Raw genomic sequence first — 22,216 nt, 5'->3', positions numbered from 1 at the left:
AAATGGTAACCCTCCTATAATGTGCAAGACAGTCTTGAAAAGCAAAGGATCCCCACTCCAGTGCTACCCAGGCCTCAACTGAGAAACACAAACCATAAGACATGATCATGACTGTATAACTCATTCATGGTTAGTGGCCACTTTGGAAGATGGTCTGTCATAGGCTTCTGGAAGCTAAACATGATCCCACCATACAAAAGAGCAATTGCGCTCCTAGGGATTTATCCAACTGATTTAAAAACTTATATTGACACAAAAGCCTGCACATGAATATTTATAGCAGCTTTGTCAATAATCATCAAAAACCAGAAACAACCGAACACGTCCCTCAGTAGGAAAGTGTATAAATGAGCATTGGCCCATCCATACACAGAATACTAGTCAGTTGTAAGAAGGATTAAACTATCCAGCCCCACAAAGATATAAAGGAGTCTTAAATGCATACTACTAAGTAAAGAAACCCATCTGTAAAGGCCACATCGTGTCTAATTCCATTTATTTGACATTCTGGAAAAGGAGAACTCTAGGAACAGTGAAAAGACCAATGGTTTCCAAGGTGAAAGGTGAAGCACAGGAAAATTCCTCAGAGGGCAAAACTCTTGCATGCTATGCTATTGGTGAATAAAACGCGTCTGCCAAAAGTTATTGAAATTTATAGCCCAAAGAGTGGACTTTCATGTAAACAAACAAACAAACAAACAAAATACTTTGCAGAATGAGGGATCCAGGGATGGAATGTGAACTTTGGTAAAGTAAAGTAACTATATTAGAAATGAATGACATAACCTTAAGGGAGGGGTTGGGGAAATGTGCGGACCTAGCTCTTCGGAGAGAAGTGGTGTCTGTAAGGCTGAGAGCACAAGGAACTATATAAAACGTGGTGTTCTAGTTGATGGAATTGTTTCTCATGGGAGTACTGATGAACAACTCTGATGCCACTGTACTAGGTGCTAGCACTGAACGAGCCTAGAACATCCTGTGGTGTTAGCAAGTGAGGAAGTGCCGAGATGGAGAGGAGGGAAGAGGAGGGGGAGGAGGGGGAGGAGGAGGAGGAAGGGGAGGGGGAGAAGGAGCGGGGAGAGGAGGGGAGGAGGAGATTCTGCCTCAGAGATGCAGAATCTAACTGTGAGAGCTCCAGTGCCAGGCGGGAACCGTCTGAGAACCAAAATCAATAAAGTGGTATTCTGTAAATCGAATTGTCTCTCCTCCTGATTTTTAAGTGAATTTGCTTTTAACTTCTTACTTATATTCACTTTATTATTTATATTTTAGTTATAGTTTTAATTGTAAAATTTATTTATATCAGTATGTACTCGTGGATGTCTATCCATGTAAATAAATACAAATAAGTGACTGAATAAATTAAAATCATGAAGAAGAGACAAATCTCGGGGACATAATTTATGTCCGTATTCTTACCCTCGGGGAGCTGGAACATAACTCCCTGCTCCTAACTATGGACTTCACATAGTTACTTCCTTGCAGAGTACAAAACAGAAAAAGAGGAAGATCGCTTTTAGGTGGAGAAACCTGACCAACACTAATGCAACTGGACGGTCAAGGCCAACATGGGCAACGGTGAGTCACGTTGACAGGTTGTGCCCTTGACAAGATGTAATGAAAATGGCACTTGATCTCTGTCCTCTTCCTCTCGGAATCTCATCACTACAGTCTGATAATGGGGAAAAAAGTCAGACAAATCCCAACTGAAGAATGTTTTACAAAATACCTGACTAGCACCCCTCAAAACTGTCAAGATTACCAAAAATAGGGAAAGTTTGAGAAACTGTCATAGCCAAGAGAAGCCTAAGCAGACGTGACAACCAAATGTCATGTGATATCCTCGATGGGATCATAGGAAAGAAAAAAAAAATAGGTAAAAACAAAGGAAAACTGAATAAAGTTGGACTTGAGTTTAAAATAAGATACCAGTGTTTGCGTATAATTATGACAAATGTACCATATGGTTATAAGATGTTAATAACAGAGGGAACTGGATCTGATTACATGGAAACTCTCTGAACAGTCTTTATGAGTTTTCTGTAATTCTAAAGCTATTTTCAAAATTTAAAGAGTTTATATAAAAAATTTAAATTCAAGGAGGCAATATGACTTATTGGAGTGCTTTTTGATAAAGAGGAGTTATCTGTCTCGAGTGGCATTTTGCAAATTTGGGGGGATGCTTCTGTTGTTGTAGTAAGTAGGGGAGATTTCCTGGAATTCAGTGGACCAAACAGGACAGCCAGATGCTCTGTAATGTGAAGATGGGCCTGACCAATGACTGGATTTTGAATACCTCTGGGTATTCATGTAGGTAAAAACACACAAATATAGATATTACTTATAATTTTGCATATAAATATAAAGTACTTTTCATGATCTTAGTATGCAATATATAATGCATTTCTTGTATATATTGAGGGGGGAGATTGTAAACTCTTTTCTTCGGAAGTTTACTAAGACTTGTGTACTGTATAGAAAAACCCCATAACCCAAGATCTCTCTAATGAAATTTTCATGTCTAACATAAAACACAGAAGTTTGTAGCTATCACACATATAGTCTTTCTACATGTACGCACAAGTAACTAATACATTGTCTCTTAGGGTAGTTGCTTCTCAGTATTTACACCTTGAAATATCTATTATCTTATTACAGGTTTCTTTTATTTTGCCATTCTGTTACATGAAAGAATTCTACTTGATCTTTGAAAATTTATGTGTAGGTAGGTTATGTAATTTATGAATGTATTTCCAGATGGTAGAGAAAGCATTCGACTATTTGTTATAAAACAGGGACATTTGGATCTGACAGGGTTGAGAACCACTAACACTGTAAATAGACCTCAGATGGAATCTCTGATGGAGACAGCTACTTGTCTATCAAAAATCTGGGCTACCTCTCCATGGATACAGTTGTTTCTGGGAAGTGGACACCCCGCCTGGAACTACATTTTGAAACTTTCTTGCATCTACCTGAGACTATGTGACTCGTTTTAATCACTGGAATACGGCAAGGCAGTAAGTTTTCTCCATCTCCCCCTTCTCTGGTTAGAACCAGGGGCCTCCACAAACATGAGGCATGGGTCAGCCACAAGCCAGAAAGGGCTGAACCTCAGAATTAAGAAAATGAAGAATCTCTGACCACCACAAACACCCGTATTATTTCAAGAGGGAGAATTAACTGTGATGTCATCGAAATGTGGTGATTTTTGTTATGATCGCCGGCATAAGGAATACACAGACTACCACTTTCATCACTCATTCATTTAACTACCACTTTCATCACTCATTCATTTAAGACAGCCATTTACCAAGACTAGGTCTTTTTTTTTTTTTTTTTAAGTGTTTAAAAAGATGCTAAATGTGGCGCACAAACAATGAATTTTGGAACATTGAAAAGAAATAAAATAAAATAAAGTAAAATGGGGGGAAAATAAGATGATAAAGCAGTAAGTCTTACAGGGTTGTTGTGAGGTTTCCATGGGATCATACTTAGGAAAACACTTGCACTTTATAAGCTGGATTGAGTCCCTTTGTCCATTGCCATTGTTAGTCCAACTTGCCCATTTACCTACCTGTCACTGAACTTGTAACACCTACTAATAAACTCCCAGACCTCCATGCATAACTCGGGCATGGAGCCCTCATCAGGGCTTGGAAAAGGGTCTTCCTGCTCCAGAGGTTGTTTCACTGTATCCTCTTCCTCCTCTTTCTTTACATGCAACATGTCACTGGAAAACCGCACAGCCATTGCTTTCTTTCTGAATCAAGGGCACATTCCAGAAACTCCTTTGGGTGTTTTTGCTTAATTCATTCATCAGAAAAAAAAAAAAAAAATAGTGTTTGTTTTTTGATGAACACGGTAATTATTGCTCACACATATCACATTTTCCGTAACACTGGAGAATTTGCAAATTCATGCAGTGTGGATTTAGGAAAAGAAGTTCAATGTTCAAATCCTGTTTAAATCCCTTGCATAAGTTCCCAAGGGGCCCTCCAGGCTTCGCATTTTTGCCCTTGATAAAAGTATTAGCATTTGTTTAAAAATCCTGTAGAAGCTATGAATATGGTAATGCAGAGGTTAATGCCAGTGGATGCGTCAGTCAGCCATTCAATGTTCCATTCAGGGCCATGGCCCACAGACCCAAAGCACTTGTGACCAACCTTTCCCCAAATGCCATGCTTCCGTAGGCAAGAGTCACAAGTCTTTTCAAATAGAGTACTTTGTTTCCAAATAATACCTTTTCAATACTTCCCAGATTACCCATTTCTGAAGAAACAAAGAAGTTGCCAAAATTTAAGGAGTTTGCATATCTGGTCAAAAATCTTTAGGTTCTTGTAGCTTATGACAAAGAGTATTTTTCTGCTCATCATGAGAACAACAAATGCCTTTATGCATATTAATTACATAGGAGCAAATGGCTTCAGTGCATGCTAAGAATTTCTAAAGCACTGACTTGATCATTTCCCCTTTATCTTAATGATCCACAATGGTACATTGTTGCCTAAAGAAGTGGTTTCAAAATATGTTGGGTCAAGAATGTCTTTGAAAAGCTCACCACAGTACTGTCTCTTCCCCCCAAAATGTATACAGAGAGAAAATATGTGACATTTTAGTTGTCTTATGGACATCTAACATCAGCACATGGACCCGAGTTTAAGATCTTCTTTTTTTTTTTAAGATTTTATTTATTTGACAGCGAGAGAGATCCCAAGTAGGCAGAGAAGCAGGCAGAGGGAGAGGGGGAAGCAGGCTCCCTGCTGAGCAGAGAGCCTGATGTGGGGCTTGATCCCAGGACCCTGGGATCATGACCTGAGCCGAAGGCAGAGTAACCCACTGAGCCACCCAGGTGCCCCTAGATCTTCTGACTTTTAGGATGAAGGTCCATCTGCTCAGACTGCCAAACTCTTGTATCTACCCCTTAACTCTGCTTCCAGGCCCTTCTCACTCTTCTCTGCCTTTTGCCCCCTTCACATTGGTAGTACCACACTCCCTCAGGCTCCTTAACACACCCGGCACTTTCAGGCTTCTGTGCCTCTGCACATTCTGCTCTCCTTGACCTTGAGAAGTCACCCTCTGCACCAGTCATCTGATTTACCTGTTATTCCCCAAAATGTTAGCTCAGATTCCATTTCCTCTGTGAAATCTGGTTTTCCAGGCCTATTTTCTTTCTCCCTTCTGATAGTTCAGATCTGTGCTCTGATAGTAGAGTCTGTGCAGCCCAATTAACAGCATTCATCATTCTATATTATATTAATTCTGCTTCTCCCTGGGAAGGGATAGGGTTCCACCGATAATGCTATCTCCAGTCTCTAACGTGAAGTCTGATATAAACAGAGGTTGTCAATAAATGTTTGTATAATGAATGAAGAAATGAATGGGCTTCTTTATAGTTTAAAGACAGAGAAGCCTAAGCTTAAATTTGGACAACTGAAACAAATAACTACTTCCAGTATCAAGAGCAAGGTGTCAGCACAATTCACCCTCAAGCACAAGCAACCCTCGGTGATTGCCGAGCTGGTTTAATTAGCTTATTTGAGATCAGTCAGAGGCTGGGTCAAGGCATGGGAACATGAGCAAGTACCCTCGCTAGATTAAAGCATAGTGGCCAATAAAATTGTCAGGTGAAAAATGAATAGCAATTTTAATGGCTTTCAACGAGATTTTATGAGATGAAAACATGCTACAGGCAAGCTTGTTAAAGAAACAAACAGAGGAGGGTGAATGAATACACACGTGGCCGGGCATGCGCGCGCACACACACGCACACACACACACACGCACGCACGCACACACACACACCCCCCCCTAATAAGCAGGAAGGCTGAGTTGAGGCTCCAGGAAGGGAGTGGGCTGTTGTCCTCATTGGGGTGCAGAACCTGGAATAATAACACAGATTGTGCACAGATCTACCTCTGTCCCTGATGAGATGTGAGAATACAAAGATAGAGTGGTTTCCCCGCTATTGCCCCTCCACTCTACGATGCCTCCCCCTCCTCTGGCCACAGCTAGCTCTCTAGCACATGACTCCCAGTTCAAAAGTCAGTGAAGAGCGTTGGGAGGCACCGGGCAAGAAATCAGAGGGCCTGAACTCCAGCGTACCCTGCAGCTTACTTGCTGTGGGAGACAAGGTTGGTTACACACATTTGTAATCCTGCATTTCTTCATCTGTCAAGCTGGGACATTCATGCCTTCCTCACTGAAGCAAGAGAGGAAGAGAACAGGAAGCTCCGTGCACACCAGGTGGCACTGTGAGCATTCATTATATTGTATGCCCCTGGTTGAATCCATGTGTGTATCCCCCATGAAAATATGAGCTCCTTGGAGGCAGGAGCAATTCTTACTTAATTCTACTTTCTGAGACTCTCGAATATAATAGACAATTAGGTATCAATCTATCTATTTAGTGCAATTTTACACTAAAAAGAATTCTTTACTATGATAGTTCCTGGAGAATAAACTATGGAAAAAAAATAAAATAAAGACTAAGCCATGGTTTACAGTGCCTAAGAAGACTGGCATCTTTCTCTGAAGATACAGCACAGGCTACAGGTAAGACATGAGCAAGGTATATGAGATGCTCTGTCAATTAGTTCTCATGCGATAGAGCGGGAGATATTTGTCATAGTCAGCGGACAAAGTGAAATTCAGGCCCCTGTTCACACACAGTTTTTCACACACCTTTTCAAGGAAATGAAGAATATCTTCCAATGACAAAAAAAATTCCTGTATTTATCAAACGTGTTATTCTTTCACTTCATCAGGCAAACTATATGAATTTGACTTTAATCCATTGGATAGAAGTTCTTTGAATTCCAAACACAAATACAGAAGCCCAGTTATTAGTTTAGCTGAAACATCTGTTTCCAACTTCCTGAAAGGAAAAGGAGCAGTTGCCAATGTATATACATATTTGAAACAGGGCTCATACTGCACACATGGATACAATATGCATTTGTAAAAATTTTCCAAGAGGTCTAATGTCCCATTTGGTCAGGAGGAATAAGATGACGGAAGCATGTGATATAGGAAAATGAATATGTACTACAACCTCCCCCTAGCAATTCTCTAGGAATTCTCTAATTCGTCTCTAGGAGAAGATGCCGAGGTCACCACTTAAGAGCCAGCACCAACCAGATTCTGGCCATTTGATCTGATGCTGACCTGTGGGTCATGTACCTCCACGAAGGATGTTATCCCTCCGAGAGAAAGAAAAGAGTCTAGTTGGAGTCTGTGTGTGTGTGTGTGTGTGTGTGTGTGTGAGCGTGTGTGAGCGCATGAGAGGGGGTGGGGCATGGAGGTGAACTTGGATATAAGACTTCATAATTCTGAGTTCTGGTCCATTTTCCTTTACTCATTTTCTCTATGAATTTGGAAAAGACACTTCATTGTTCCATCATGTAGGGCCTCAATTACTTCATCTGTAAAATGAATCTGTAAAACTAACAGGAAATGGGTCAAGCCTTCGGGACTCCAGATCTCTTGAGATAATATTATTCTTTAAGTCAATAAACAAGCAGCCAATAGCAGTGAGATTGCAATTCAAATTTCCTAAACAATATCCAAATTGTCTTATAGATCGATCCCACTGTAGGCAGGAAGGATGTGGTTAATCTCAGAAGTTGATGAAGACAATCACACCCAGTTCTAGGCTTCTGCCTGGCACCGAAGCCCTAAAGCCACATGAGACATATAGGGAGGAAGATAAACTGAGAATCAAGGTCTCCCAGGTGGGACACTACCCAGGATGGATGTTCTGAATGGGCATTTATCAATGAAATGACAAGAGAAAGCTATTTTCGGAGGAAAATAAAGCAAAGCAAAATACAAAGTGAGAGCATCCTAAGAATTCTCCTTGGAACCTAAATCTAGTCAAATTAATCCACTGAGCAATAGGACAGACTGAAAAGGATCTTTGTTTTGCACCCTGCCAGGCTTCTCTGCTGCAGTACAGTAAGAAGCACCGTTAAAGGATGATGTAATTAATATCGGAACATGTTACCTAACATCTCTGAGCTTTTGTTTTCCTGTCTAGGATAAAGAGAGAATAACGGTTACCTTACTGGAAGGCGTTAAATAAAACCAGTAAATGAAAGTTCTAGCACAGTATCTATAATACAGATTAGAAACTGTTAGCCTCCCCGAAATTAACTAACTTGAATTTAAACCAAACAAAACAAAATGTTAGCTTTACTCTGCTACAAATCACCTTAGCAAACCAATCGTATTGAATGAAATGCCATCTGGCATCAGCCTGCTTTTCCAGACCTCGGCTGCCTTTTCTTGCTATCCGCACCGGGCACTTAGGTGTGCCTGGTCTCTGCGAAGTCACATTTTAAAATTCAAAAACCATATCCTTAAACATGGAATCCTGAGATCTATTTCTCTATGTTTATCTGGCCTTGGGGTTCCTCACTTATGGGTATCAGATTTTCTCTCAGTCTGCTGCTATCATCCAGGGAAGGGAACACTTCAGATCAGAAAATTGAGATGAGGAAGTGTGGCAAGAAGAGTCATGGAGGAGAGGTACAGACCCACCTGCTAACTGGTTGACCCCCAGAGGTGAACAGTGGTGGCACCTTACCAGCTGGCTCAGAGCGGGTTGGGGAGTCAGTGAGATGCCCTAGTGGGTGCAAGGGGTTCTGAAGCTGGGGGTGAGAGTGGTGGTGATCAAGCTTCAAGAATCTCTTCAAAGCCCTGGGGACCCACAGAATACCGGGAAATAGAACACTTTACAGAAATGTTTGCTGAGCATTCAAAGTAACTTATGGCTTGTAATCAATCCAAAGAAGAGGCTGACAATATTATAAATTCCCTACAAATTTTGTAGGTATTTGAAGGAAATGGGGCACAGACATATTCTGGGAGGCTCCTGGTACCAAAAAAAAAAAAAAGTGAATGGATGGAGGTTTGGGGGAGAATAACTTTGGATGAGTCTAACACAGGGTCAGAGACAACACATCGTCTGACAACGGGATGGGTAGTTTTAAAATATATTAAGCCAAGTGTCATTGCTCACTAATTTAGCAAGGGAATCAACAAATGCAAATATCAGGCAAAAGTTGAAATAGATGCTTTAATTGGTTCTTGGCAACTTAGGGTTTCTAGTGTTCTTGGCTCTTCCTAAAAATGAATATACAGTACCACAGAGAGTTGTTAGAAGCCTTTGTTGGTTCTCACATTCTTTTCGGGTGATACACATTTTCGGAGTTTCAGCTACCCCCAGAGCTCTGGTGTGTAGGTTGCCCCTGAACTTCAGCCCTGTTTATCCAAAGCCTGTTGGGCTTCTCCACAATACTGTCCCACAGGCACCTCAAACTGAATATTCAACGTTACCATGCAACTGATGGCTCCCACTATTCCCATGCCCTTCCAGCAGGGCTGGAGAACCCAATGACTGCATTTTCCAGACGTTCTTACAACCACATTTACAGATGTGAGACTAGAGCAAACATTGCATTCAGCGATGAATTTCCATTTCCAGAGAGTCAGGCTCAAAGACAGCTTTTTCTCATCTAGGAAGTAGACCCATGATGCCTCAGCTCAGGGCCAGCCTCTTTTAGAAATTGTGCAAGAACCTTTTTTAAATCTGGTATTGTTTTGTTTTTCTTTAACTAGAGAGCATAGATTCTATTTTCTTCATCTGAACCTCAACGACTGTGATTTCAAGATCTTTTTTTTTTTCAAGATTTTATTTATTTATTTATTTGACAGAGAGAGAAGTCACAAGTAGGCAGAGAGGCAGACAGAGGGGGAGGGGAAACAGGCTCCCCACCGAGCAGAAAGCCCGACGCAGGGCTAAATTCTAGGACCCTGAGATCATGACCTGAGCCAAAGGCAGAGGCTTAACCCACTGAACCACCCAGGCACCCCTAAGATCATCTTTGACACTGCATCTAAACCTGCTTCTTTTCATGTATTCCTTGCCTTGCTAAATGGTACCACCCACCACATATACCCAGCCATCGACAGGGATATTGACTTTTAAGACTCATGTCTAACTCTGTCTCCCCATGAAGACCTTTCCTGACTGCTCTCCAGCGTGGAGGTGACCGTTCCTTTCTTTGGGTCAACTATTCAGACCTGTACCATAGTTTTATGATTATCCTTATTAGCCCCCATTTCACTATGAGGGAGTAAGGAGTGACCATCGATGGTTAACTGAATAAAACAAATTTTAAGAGTAAAATGATGTTATTACTTGCCTAACAGTTGGCCACATACTTGGAGAAATCATACAAAGGGGGTATACTGGCATGGTAAGGCCCCACCGCTCACAGCTCACCCTCCTTACAGCCTTGTTCACAACCTTATTCCAGTGTCTGTCTCCCACCATACCCAAGGTTAACAACGCCCCGTGAGGAAAGGATCAGGTATTCATTCCCATACTCTGAGCACCTAGCATGGGGTTTGTGAAAAAAGTATATGCATTTGAATGAATAAGTAAACCATTCCTCTCCCAAACCACATGCATCGCATTCAACAATCAAGGTGCTCTTGAGAGAATTTATGAGATTTGAGTTAAAAAATCGATGTAATACGAGTATGTTTGTGGTGGGCAGATTCTGACATGGCTCCCCTTGATCCCCAACTCCTGCTGTGCACACTCTTGTGTCATCATCTCCCCTCACACTGGGCTGCAGGCAATGACTTGCTGTGAATGAAGAGAATACGGCCCAGGGATGAGGTGACACTCCATGGCCAGGCTATAAAAGATGGTGACCTCCCTCCCTGTCTCCTGTGAGTGACAACTCTGGTGCAGAGGGCCACCTGGCCAGGAAGTGAGGCCACGCTTGTTCAACAGTCAGCCTGGAACTGAAGCCCTCAGGTCCACAGCCCTAGAGGAACTGAATCCCGCCAACAACCACAGAGCAGCTGGGAACCCGATCCTGCTCCCGTTGAACTAGGTGATGGCTGGGGTCCTTGACTGCAGCTTGGTGAGAGGTCCTGGAGCAGAGGCCCCAGCTAAACCCCGCCCTGCTCCCTGACAGCAGAACTCACGACAAAATAATTAAGTATTGTTTTAAGCCACTAGTTGGGGAGTGATTTGTTTAGCAGTGTTCACATATTTTGCATGTAGTCAAAAGTAATAACAAGAATACATGAGAAAAAATTATTACCATGATAGACCTGGGTTTTGCTCTGACATGCTAATCGCTACCCACGGCTTTAGTGCTTGTGAGAACAGATAGAGCAGCATCACAGCTAGTGGAAAGAACTGAATTTTTTAGAGTGAGTTGGGGGAAAGGAAAAAAAAAAAAAAAAAGCTTTGTGCAATTTTAGGTTCTGCCAGTAATGGTTTGTTTGAATTTTGACAAATTTCCAAATTGGTTCATACGAATATTCTGTCTCTCACTGCTCTGAGGTTCCGTGGGAGGAAGAGCCTGAAAATACCTCTTGAGTCATGGAGTTACAAAGTGTGAGAGCTTGAGGAAATATTGGGCTTGATAACCTGAGGTCACAGAACTTCTCGGAACCACTGCAAAATGTCGTGTACAGGGTTCATACATTCTGTGAAATGAAGGTCACAGATGTAAACTAAAAACACCTTCATAAATGAACACTGAACATGATGTTAGGTGATAATTTGTTGTCTGTGCCATCTCACACGCACCTGTCCCCCTCCATGTGATCAGTGTTACCACTTATTTCTCTGACCCTGAAGGAAGGAACAGCCTTTCCACCAGGGGGATCCCTCTGAAGTCAAGCGCTCCTCTGATACTTAGAAAGACCCAGAGCCCAAAAAAAGCACTAAGAAATGAGCTTTTATAGAAAATGGCATTTAGAATATGCAATTTGATCCAACAGAATACAATTATCTCTTTGAATAGTGACCAATAAAATTTGATTCCATTGCGATAATATTTCTACTAAAATACTTCTATTTTAGGGTTGGCATTAATCATTTGTTCAGACAATAATACTCCTCCCAGAAAAGTGAAGGTTCAAATATGTAAGTGTGGTCTCCTGAAAATTACCGACAGAATCAACTTCTACAAAATATCTGCATCACGTGGATAATTTTGTGTGCATCATCCTCCGCCAGGGGTCACAGTTATCTACTCTGTATCATTCTAATTTTACTATGCATGCTGTCAGAGTGAGCTCTATAAAATATCTACATCAGTGAAAATGAATTTTGTTCCTTAATACCTAGATAAAAAGAGAAGAACTTTGTATTTGTAAATCTTCATTGAAACACAAGTATAGTTTGACCAGTTAAGATTTCCAAAAAAAAAAAGTGATACATGTGAAAAAATGAATTAAGATTTAGATTCTGTGTGTCAACTATGCGAATGTTCGATTTTAATATAGTTTAGATGATGAGAAAACATCATGACCAAGAAACATAGGAACTGAAAAATCAGACGTGTGGCTGGACACTAGATTAAAAATATTAGGATAGGAGCGCCTGGGTGGCTCAGTCGGTTAAGTGGCTGCCTTTGGCTCAGGTCACAATCTCAGAGTCCTGGCATTGAGCCCCGCATTGGGCTCCCTGCTCAGGGGAGAGCCTGCTTCTCCCTTTCTCTCTGCCTGCCTCTCTGCCTACTTGTGCTCTCTCTCTATCTCTCTGTCAAATAAATAAATAAAATCTTAAAAATAAAAAAGTTAGGATAAATATAGAACAGACTGATTTGCCAATGGTAAAATAAAAAGGAAAATATCCTTAATCTCAGTGGAAGTGACATACCAATGTAAATTACAGGCAGTCTAATAAGATAAAATGAGGAAATCGGATAGTGCTGACATAATCCTCTGTTTGTGATGGCAAGGGGAAGATGTGATAAAATATCACAGAAAATACATTGCTTACCTCAAAATTCAGTTTCCAGTGCTCAAAATGACATGGAGACAATATCCTTCAATAGATAGCATCCTAAGGAACAAAGTATAAAAAGAAAAAATAGTGCAGAAGGCTGTAGAGAAGTCATAGGGAAACACGTATTCAAACTGAATCAAATTCAAGTTGAATACAATTGGAAATTCAGATATAAAAGAAATCAATGTCATAACTCCTCATTTTCTTATTATGCTATGCTCAAATTATGTGGGTAATAATATGAAACAACTATTAATGTATCTAAGTTTCAAATCTCTGTCATATATATGTGTGCTTATAACAACTAACATTCCAAACAGATATGACTGTAATACAACATAAATATCATAACCACTATAGTTATTTTATATCAGTAGGTTATAGTCCATAATAGTGAATGGCTTTTTGTAAATAGCCAAAGAGAACTACATAAAATCATTACTAACACACACAGTTTCATTTCTGGAAAATACAATGCATTAAAAAATTTTACAAAATAAATTTTATATTTATATGAAAAAAATATTTCGATTCTAGGCTCAGATAATTATAAATAGGTATTTCACCTATATTATTCAATACCTGTCTAGCAAGATATCTTTCATAGCTGCCCTCTGCCCTCTAAATAAAATCCATGAGCTCTTTTCTAATCATTGTGATGAGAGGTGGGAAAAATAAATAAATAACTGTCTTCAAAGGAGCAGCATCCTTGGGTAGAACTACCACTGCTCTGTAAAGCTCTCACTGGGTATCATCATCTTACTGCGTCTATTAACATCCATATTTAGATAATACTCAAAACTATAGCTCCAGCTCTGATCAGTTTTCTGAATTTCTGATCCATAAATCTTACTGATTACTAGATACATCTATTTACCTATCTGACTGGCACCTCAAATTGATCATGCCCCCAAATAGCACTTTTTACCTCCTTTTGGTTCATTGTGGTTAACTCTTAGGTTTCCTGTTTCAGAAAAGGCTGTCACCTTCCATCCAGTTTCTCAAACCAGCTCCCAAGGAATGTCCGTGATTTTAATGCTCTTTCTTGCTCTTCACATTCTGTAAGTCCTGTCTATTTGATTTGCCTCATTTGATTCTACCTGAACCTAAATCTTTCTCAAGGCCTCTTACCTCTCCGTCTAGTTGTCCATTACCAAAGTTCAAGTTATTACTTTAATCTTGATTACTTTAAAAACCTCCAAATTTTACTTGTGATCTCTGTCTGTCAAATAAATAAATAAAATCATTAAAAAAAAAAATTTTTAAAGGGGGGGGGCACATGGGTGGCTCAGTGGGTTAAAGCCTCTGCCTTCGGCTCAGGTTGTCATCTCAGTATCTTGGGATCGAGCCCTGCATCGGGCTCTCTGCTCAGCAGGGAGCCTGCTTCCCTTCCTTTCTTTCTGCCTGCCTCTGCCTACTTGTGATCTCTGTCTGTCAAATAAATAAATAAAATCTTTAAAAACAAAACAAAACAAAAATCTCCAAATTTCTCTCCTTTCTCCTGGTTTTGCTCCATCTGTCCCCACACTGATCCATTTTTCTCTTGCTTCTGGATGTCTACTTTTTCTAACACAGATCTAATGTCTAACCATACTTCTATTGGTTAACAAGCCATGCAGCGGTATTTAAATGCCCTTCAGAGAAAGCAGGAATGCGACCTTCCCATATGCATTTTTATAATTTATCTTCCTTATACAGTCAGCTTTTGAATGACATAGGTATGAACTGTGCAGGTTCACTTAAATACAGGTTTCTTTTGCTAAATACAGTACAGTGCTAAATGTATTTTCTCCTCCTTACGATTTTCTTTAATAACATTTTTTTCTCTAGCTTACTTTTTTTAAGATTTTATTTATTTGTCAGAGAGAGAGAGAGAGAGAGCAGACAGAGGGAAAAGCAGACTCCCTGCTGAGCAGGGAGCCTGATATGGGACTTAATCCTAGGACCCTGGGATCATGACCTGAACTGAAGGCAGATGATTAACTGATAAAGCCATCCAGGTGTCCCTTTAGGTCACTTTATTATAAGAATATGGTGTAAACATACAAAATATGTATCAACCGAATGTTTATGTTATAGGTAAGGCTTCCTGTCAACAGTAGGCTCTTAGTTGTTATGTTTCTGGGGAGTCAAAACTTATATGTATATTTTAGACTGCACGAATAGTGTCCCTAACACCCATTTGTTCAAAGGTCAAAGTATTCCCTATTTTAATCAATTTGGTCTTTTCTTAGTTCCTCAGTTACATCATGGTGTGGTAGTTGGTTTCCCCCAAAAGCAGACCCTGAGACAAGGCTTCACATACTTGTATTGTGATGGGGAGTTATCAGGAGGCACCAGTGTGGTAACGGAGAGTGGAGACAGAGAAGCTATGACTGGGTTATCAAGCACAGAACACTGTTGTTTATAAAAGCTGCATATGGCTGTGGAACTCTGGGGAACTCTGTTCATGAGCACTGTAGTAAAACTATCTCAGAGGCAAGTGATGTAGACTATTCATATACCAAATCCTGGGGAGGGAGGGGTATCAGTTTCTTAGCACTTCTGGCTTTCTGGATGGGGGCAGGCAACCAAAGAGTCCTCGGAGAAAGAGATACAGATGCAATCGCTTGAGGAAGCATTTTAGGACACTGACATTATAAAGACTAAGGATATATTGTGCTGCACAGGATTTATTGTGCCTCTGGGTCTCCTTCCCTTTTCCTTTTGCTTGGATAGTATCTTGCCCTTGACCCAGATTCTCAGCTAATTTCTCTATCTGCATTTGTTAGTTTAGATATAAATATCCTTAATGCTTTCTCTGGCCTCCCAAATCTGTGATAGCCACCCCTCTGTATACATCCCCATCTCTACTGTTACAGAATTCATTTCACTAACTGTTTAGTGAAAAGGAAAAAAAAAAAACAGGTATAGAGATATAAACATATCGCCATAGCCTTATGGGAAATGCTGAGACTAATTTATGTTTAGGAGTATCCAGGTTTTTAATGACTCAGTTCTGGAAGTAGTAACATTGCCTAGAACTTAATCATATTAGATATCAGTAAGGAAGGATGAGAAATGAAGTTCATTAGATAGCCAAGAAAGAAGAGGAAATTGTTACCAACTCTCAGTTGGTAAGTTCAGTCCCTTACCTAAATAAGATAAACGAAAGCCCCAACCTGTCACTGCACCCAGCTGAAAATCCAGGACTTCTGGGTGATACAGTCATTCTATCCACCAGAGAAGGAGTTACCTCCTTGTATTCTAGAGACTTGTGCTCTAACAAAGCCAAAACATCTATTATCCACTCTCAACACATGTACAAAACGTAATAGTGAATGAGAGGCAGGGTGAAAACATCATAGACTTATTGGAAAAATTAAGAAAAGGAGAGACCTTGATTCTCAGCAATTGTGATTCTTGGTGGACAGAGGTCTCTCAGTCCTGGCAGTACAGGAAATTCCTTTTTTTTAAACCGGAAGTCTAACATAGCTACTGGCTCTCTGGGGAGAGCCCCCTTGTCTGAAGTGAGGACCGACCAGGGAGGTGTACGCTCTCCTCGAAGGTTAATCACATTTCATAGCTTCTTTCCTGCCTGTGTAAGTTTGAAGCCCAGGGCTTCTTTAAAGCCTGGCCAGCCAAGGGCTTTTCAGTCTCCACCTATGAGTTCTTTGGCAATTCATTTCTCTCATAAACTCTGTATGCTTCTGATCAATTTTCTTCTAAGTGGTTCCAAATCCTTACAGACATAGCCAAGGCCCTTTCTTGGACATAATTCTCTCTGTTTTATTTATTTTATGTACTTATCTTTTTTTTTTTTTTCTTTCTTATAAACCTCTTCCTATTCTTTTTCTCACCTGAATGGTAATTACCTTGTTCTTATGTGAAATCATATGTGGGAAGGCTATACCATTCAGGAAAGGCTGCCTCAGACTTGAGCTATTTAGTTCAACTAAGAATATTTTCCTGGCTTTAATGACTAAAAATTTCTTTCAGTCTTACCTGTTACTGTTTGAGATCTGGCAGCAGCTTGCTTTTCCAACATTGTGGAATCTTGTATCTCAATTATCATGGTCATCTCTTTGGAAAGTAGACTATTCATGCCTGACTTCCTCTCTTCTTTTGTAACACTGTGATAAGTCAAATCAATACAATTTGATACACAACTATTTTGACTTCTTACTATCGCTTTCTCTAGAGGTGAAGAATCAAGTAGTCTGCCTTCGAAAATTGAAGGCAACCAAATATTTTGTCACAACAAAACAAAGCTTTCTCTTCTGGCCTAATTTATCTCTTTACTTGCCACCCAAAACCCAACCACTAAGCCAATGTTGACATACTGATTTCTGTAACAGTTGGTGGTAGCCTATGCTTTGGAACAAATAACCTCCCACACTTCAGTAGCGTCACATTATATGTGCTCACTTTTCAGTCACATAAAATCCAATAATGTACTCAGTGGTGGCTTTCCAATGGTAAGTCAGAGACCTACCCAGGTCTCTCTGTTTAGTTGTTCCACTGTCTCCTAGGATAATAAGTCCTATGTGCCAGTGGGCGAAGGAGGGCGACTGGGGCAGTTTGTAGGAAGTCTTTACAGTGCAAGCTGAGTTGTGGTGTATGTCAAGTACACCTGCATTTTCATGGGCTAGACATGAGTCGCTCATGGTCATATGTAACTGTAAGGAAGATGGGGAAATATTGCCTAGAATTGGGTTTAGGGGTAAGAGGAAATCTGTTTGTGAATACCCAGGTGACTTCTATCACATTTATCAAACATAAATAAATTAACAACAACAAAAAAATCCTCTATCAAAAGGAAAAAATAAAACTTTATAGGAAATCTATTTGTTACCTACATTTCACTCTTTCTCTCTCTTTCTTCTTCTCCACCCCAACCTCCCTGACCTCCCATCGCCTCACTCCCACCCTCCCCTCCTCACCCCGCTCATGGCCTGTTTACACTCTCTTCTTAGAACCTGATAAGCTGAATTGAGCAGGAAGAGATAGTGGGACCAAGGATGCTTTAAGTCTGGTTTCAAGAACCGAGAAGAAATTGAAACCATGTTGATCATCCTATAAAGGCTTAATTGCAAGAGGCAGGGAGGAGATATTAAAACCTACTTTAACAGGCAGAGAGATTCTTAAGGATATTAAAGATCAAAACACAAGGTTAAGAATGGGAGAGCCAAGATGGGAAGGGTGTCTGAGTTGTTTCCATGAAGTCGAAGCCATTTTCCTAAGGATCTTCTAGTTTCTGTGGGAGAAGGAAGGAGCCATTCAGAACTCTGAGCTGATCAGAATAACACCAAGTGTAAGTGACATATTTTTGTGTACCTCTTTGTAAATATGTAACAGACCTTCAACATCTAAAGGGGGAAAATGTTTTCTAGTACTAACATGGCCTTTGCTGTCACATTTTTCCTGGCTTTGCAAAGGTTAAAGGATTGTGACATAGCAGCTTCCAAGCATGGAAAAAAAGACGTAATCAAACTGGCATACATCCCAGGGAAACTGTGAGGTCTTACTGAGCATGAGTGCCAGTGGAAAGAAGCATTTTGAAATGCAGACTTCAGGGGGGAAATAATCCAGATAGTCTCTGTGACCAGAACTGTCTTTGGGAAGCTGTTTTAGCCACATGCATTCCACTCAGAAAGGTGGCTCTGCTCTCTCCTTCAAGTCAGGTAGAAAATAGGGCCTATTCTCTCACATTGTATCTTTATCCTAAGTTTGCCCGCCATTCAGATAGAATTTAAAAGATCCAGGAGGAACAGAGTTACTCCTGAGCATAGGCTGTGCAGCAGGATAGATGGGAAAGAGGACCAAGATGGGCATTGGAGGATCTGAACCAACCAGGGTTTGCCCAGTGGCCATCACTTGACTTTGTCAAGCTTCAGCTGTTTCATCTCTAAGAGACATTCCTCAAGAGCAGGGATCCTATTGCCCTCTCTGTGACCTCAGGTACCGTGCAAGTACTCAATAAATAATTATTGAAATAAAAACAAACAAATAACTCTCCAGATCACAGATTCAAATTACAATAAAATTATCAATATAACTTTTTTATAAAACCATCATATGTATATTTTGACTATGAGTCAGCCCCTGCAGGCACTTGTTCCTAACAGAGGCAGATTCTATGGGAAATAACCTGTTTCATCAGTTGTGTATTCCCATCTGGGTCTTCTCTTTCCACAGAATTCCTTGAATTATTATTATTATTTAGATTTTATTTATTTATTTGACACAGAGAGAGAGAGATAGCAAGAGCAGGAACAAAGCAGGGGGAGTGGGAGAGGGAGAGAAGTAGGCTTCCCACCCAGCAGGGAGCCTGATATGGGGCTTGATCCCAGGACTCTGGGATCATGACCTGAGCTGAAGGCAGACACTTAACGACTGAGCCACCCAGGTGCCAAATTTCTTGAATTAAACTGACTAGTTCTGGCTCTATGGGATGTCCTAGGGCCAGTCTCTCCAGGAAGAGCTCCCTCATACAGGATTTGGAGTTTCTTACCTGGAGAGTAAACCTATGTGCACACTCCCAGAAGAGGACAAGTTCTTCTCGTCTGACAAGTTCTTCTGTCCTCTTTGGGGGGCTACACAGCTTGAGACAGACCCTCAAGGATGAATGAAGAATTCTGATAGGATCTTCTTGCTCTCACAATAAAAAAATCCATCAGTTTCCAATCACAATGCTCTTGCCAAGTATATAATTAAAACACAGGCTCAACTCTCTATTGTTGGTGAGATAGGAATGTTCTCATGAATAGAAGTATAAATTAAGTAGTGAGGAAATGCCTGTAATGATTGAGACAGAATACACACGTGCTGTGTCTTTAGAAGGGGGGATGTGGAGTCTGGAGTTCTCCAGAAATGCTTCCTAGATGCACAGAGTCTTGACATGGATCCTGAAGGATTCTTTGTATTGAGAAATAATGAGACTTGAAAACAATTCAGGAGGGGGGCTTTGGGCAAGGAAAAACAAAACAAAACAAAAAGACCCAAGTTAACACATGATATACTCAGGATGTGCTTCATGACCAAGGGCAGCTTCTGTGAGGAGAAGGTTGGAGATAAGAAAAGTCAGGTCAAATGGGATCAGAATGTGGTGTTGCTTTTTTGTGGGTGATAGGAAGTCAATGATTGATGGCTTTTAAGCAGAGAAATGACATGGTCAGATTAATGATTTAGAAAAAAAAATATTCTGGTAACCATGTTAGGAAAATGATGACATGGGAAAGAGTGGAAATAGGAAATGAATACAGTTGTGGTGTATTACCCACCTAAGTTCTGGAATGCATTCCTGGACCAAAACATCCTTGGGGTCAAACTGGTCAGGTCAAGGAACATGGTCCAAACATCCTGCTGGTATTATCCAAGAGCTGCTAGGGAATCCAAACGATGAGTCAGTCATTACTGGAAGGAGTCTCAATGGTGATGTTTAGGAAAATTATTTGCACATAGTCTGTTTAAAGAGTGAAAAGGAAAAAGAAAAAAAAAAAAGAGCGAAAAGGGCATAATACTTGGAACAATGGTGATTGTCTGTGAAGAAGTCCAAAATGGTGACTCTCGGGGCCTAGGTGAAAGTTCTCCTAATTCCTGATTGAACCACCTGGGGCCAATGGTCATTTGCCAGCCAAGCTGGTCTCCTGTTGACACAGAGATAAGGCGCAGTCAGTGGCATCGGGAATACATGTATCTCACTGGAACCCCTCAGTGGGTATACAGAAAACAGAGCCTGTGCCAGCCCTTCCTTTTCGACTTCTCATACAGGGTTTTGGTTCCAGGTACCTTTTGAATGAATAAACTGGGTCAAGGGAAGGCTATATTGCTACAGTCTGTGAAAGATAAGCAAATCCCAGTGCCAAGATCAGAAGAAAATTCTCCTGGGGAGTGCGCCAATGTCACTGTCTTTGCTTGGAGAAATGTGGCCAATAATTATATCCGAACTGTGAAATAGAACGTCTTTCCCTCCTCCAGCTGGCAGGGGGATTTGGACCACATCTGTTAAATATTTATCAGTAGCGAATACCAGTTTATCTTAGTTTTACTTTCCTGCCCTGATCATCAGGATTTTTATCTCATTAAGCTAGAACATGGCTTGTTGGACCTGGTTTCCCTTACAGAGGCCAGTGAGAGTTGTAGACAAGGGTTAAAGATGGAAAGTGACCTCTGAACAGTTGGAATGGTGCATATATTGAGAGGTTTAGCCCTTAATTGCTATGTCAACATTTTAATTCTTTTCTTGGGCTACTGGGGTCTGAATTAGACATTTGTCATCTTAGTTAACTCCCAAAATTTTGAGGTGATTTCAATATGAAACTTTCCCTGAAATAGTTTATGCTTCATGATGTAGGATTAAGGTATTTATAACTCTTTAGAATCGTTACTTTTGATGAGAGAAATTTGGTAGGGAGTCAAGCTCAATGAGTTCAGCATCATGCCTGAATTTTCTGAGATTTTTTTTTTTTCCTTCTAAATTTAAATATAGCCGGTATGGCTCTAAAATTGGTTTTTTGAAATCACCATATTTATCTAACTGGTTACTCCTCAGAATCTCCATCTACTTGATTTCTGGCAAGAACATAACATGCGAAAGGAACAACAATATTTTTCCAATCTGTCTGTCTACATGATTCAGCTCATTAACTTTCTTTTCTGCCAACTTTTTTCCCCAACTGGAAGAATTTTCTAACATGGGTATGCTGAGACATGATGGCAAGAGAAAGACCACTGAATGGGACGCAAAAGAACTAAAATCTTCTTGCTTATCTGTTACATTCCACCATTTCTCTCTCCCGAGCCCAGGGATACCCCTCTACAAAACTGGGACAATCACATCTGGCCTGGAGACTCCAGCAGGTTATAGAAAGCCAAAATAAAAATGACAACAATGATGATGATACCAACAACCCTAATGGCATTTTATGGGCACTTACTCCATTATAGACACTATGATATAAATTGCAAGCATTCATCACACAAAGCTCATTAGGAACCTATGAAAGAGGAAGCGAATTCCCCAAATAAAGTAGTGCCAACTCCAGAATTTTGATGCATATGACAACTGTAACATGTTGAATGTTTTTACAAACGCTACAAGCACAGATCATTATAACTATATACTTATGAACATAGACACCCTTACATTTATATTTATTTGATGTTCGATATCTGTTTCATATCGAGGCAAATCATCAATCATGGGCTGTGTGTCTATGCAACTCAGGTCTTAGAATGGAGGAAACCACACACTGAGAAAGGGCTTCCCAGGAGGCCATGGTCAAGTTTGGGGTCCCTTGAGGTGAAGTACAACACTGTGTTCAAAAACCTTTTGCTCTTCTGTGACCTGGACTTCAACTTCCCATACCCACTTCCACCATCCCCCCAGCTCCCCAGGTGATATCTCTGGGT

Source organism: Mustela erminea, chromosome 7 (genome assembly GCF_009829155.1).
Source record: "Mustela erminea isolate mMusErm1 chromosome 7, mMusErm1.Pri, whole genome shotgun sequence".
Lineage (NCBI taxonomy): Eukaryota > Metazoa > Chordata > Mammalia > Carnivora > Mustelidae > Mustela > Mustela erminea.
This window is presented reverse-complemented; position numbering follows the sequence as displayed.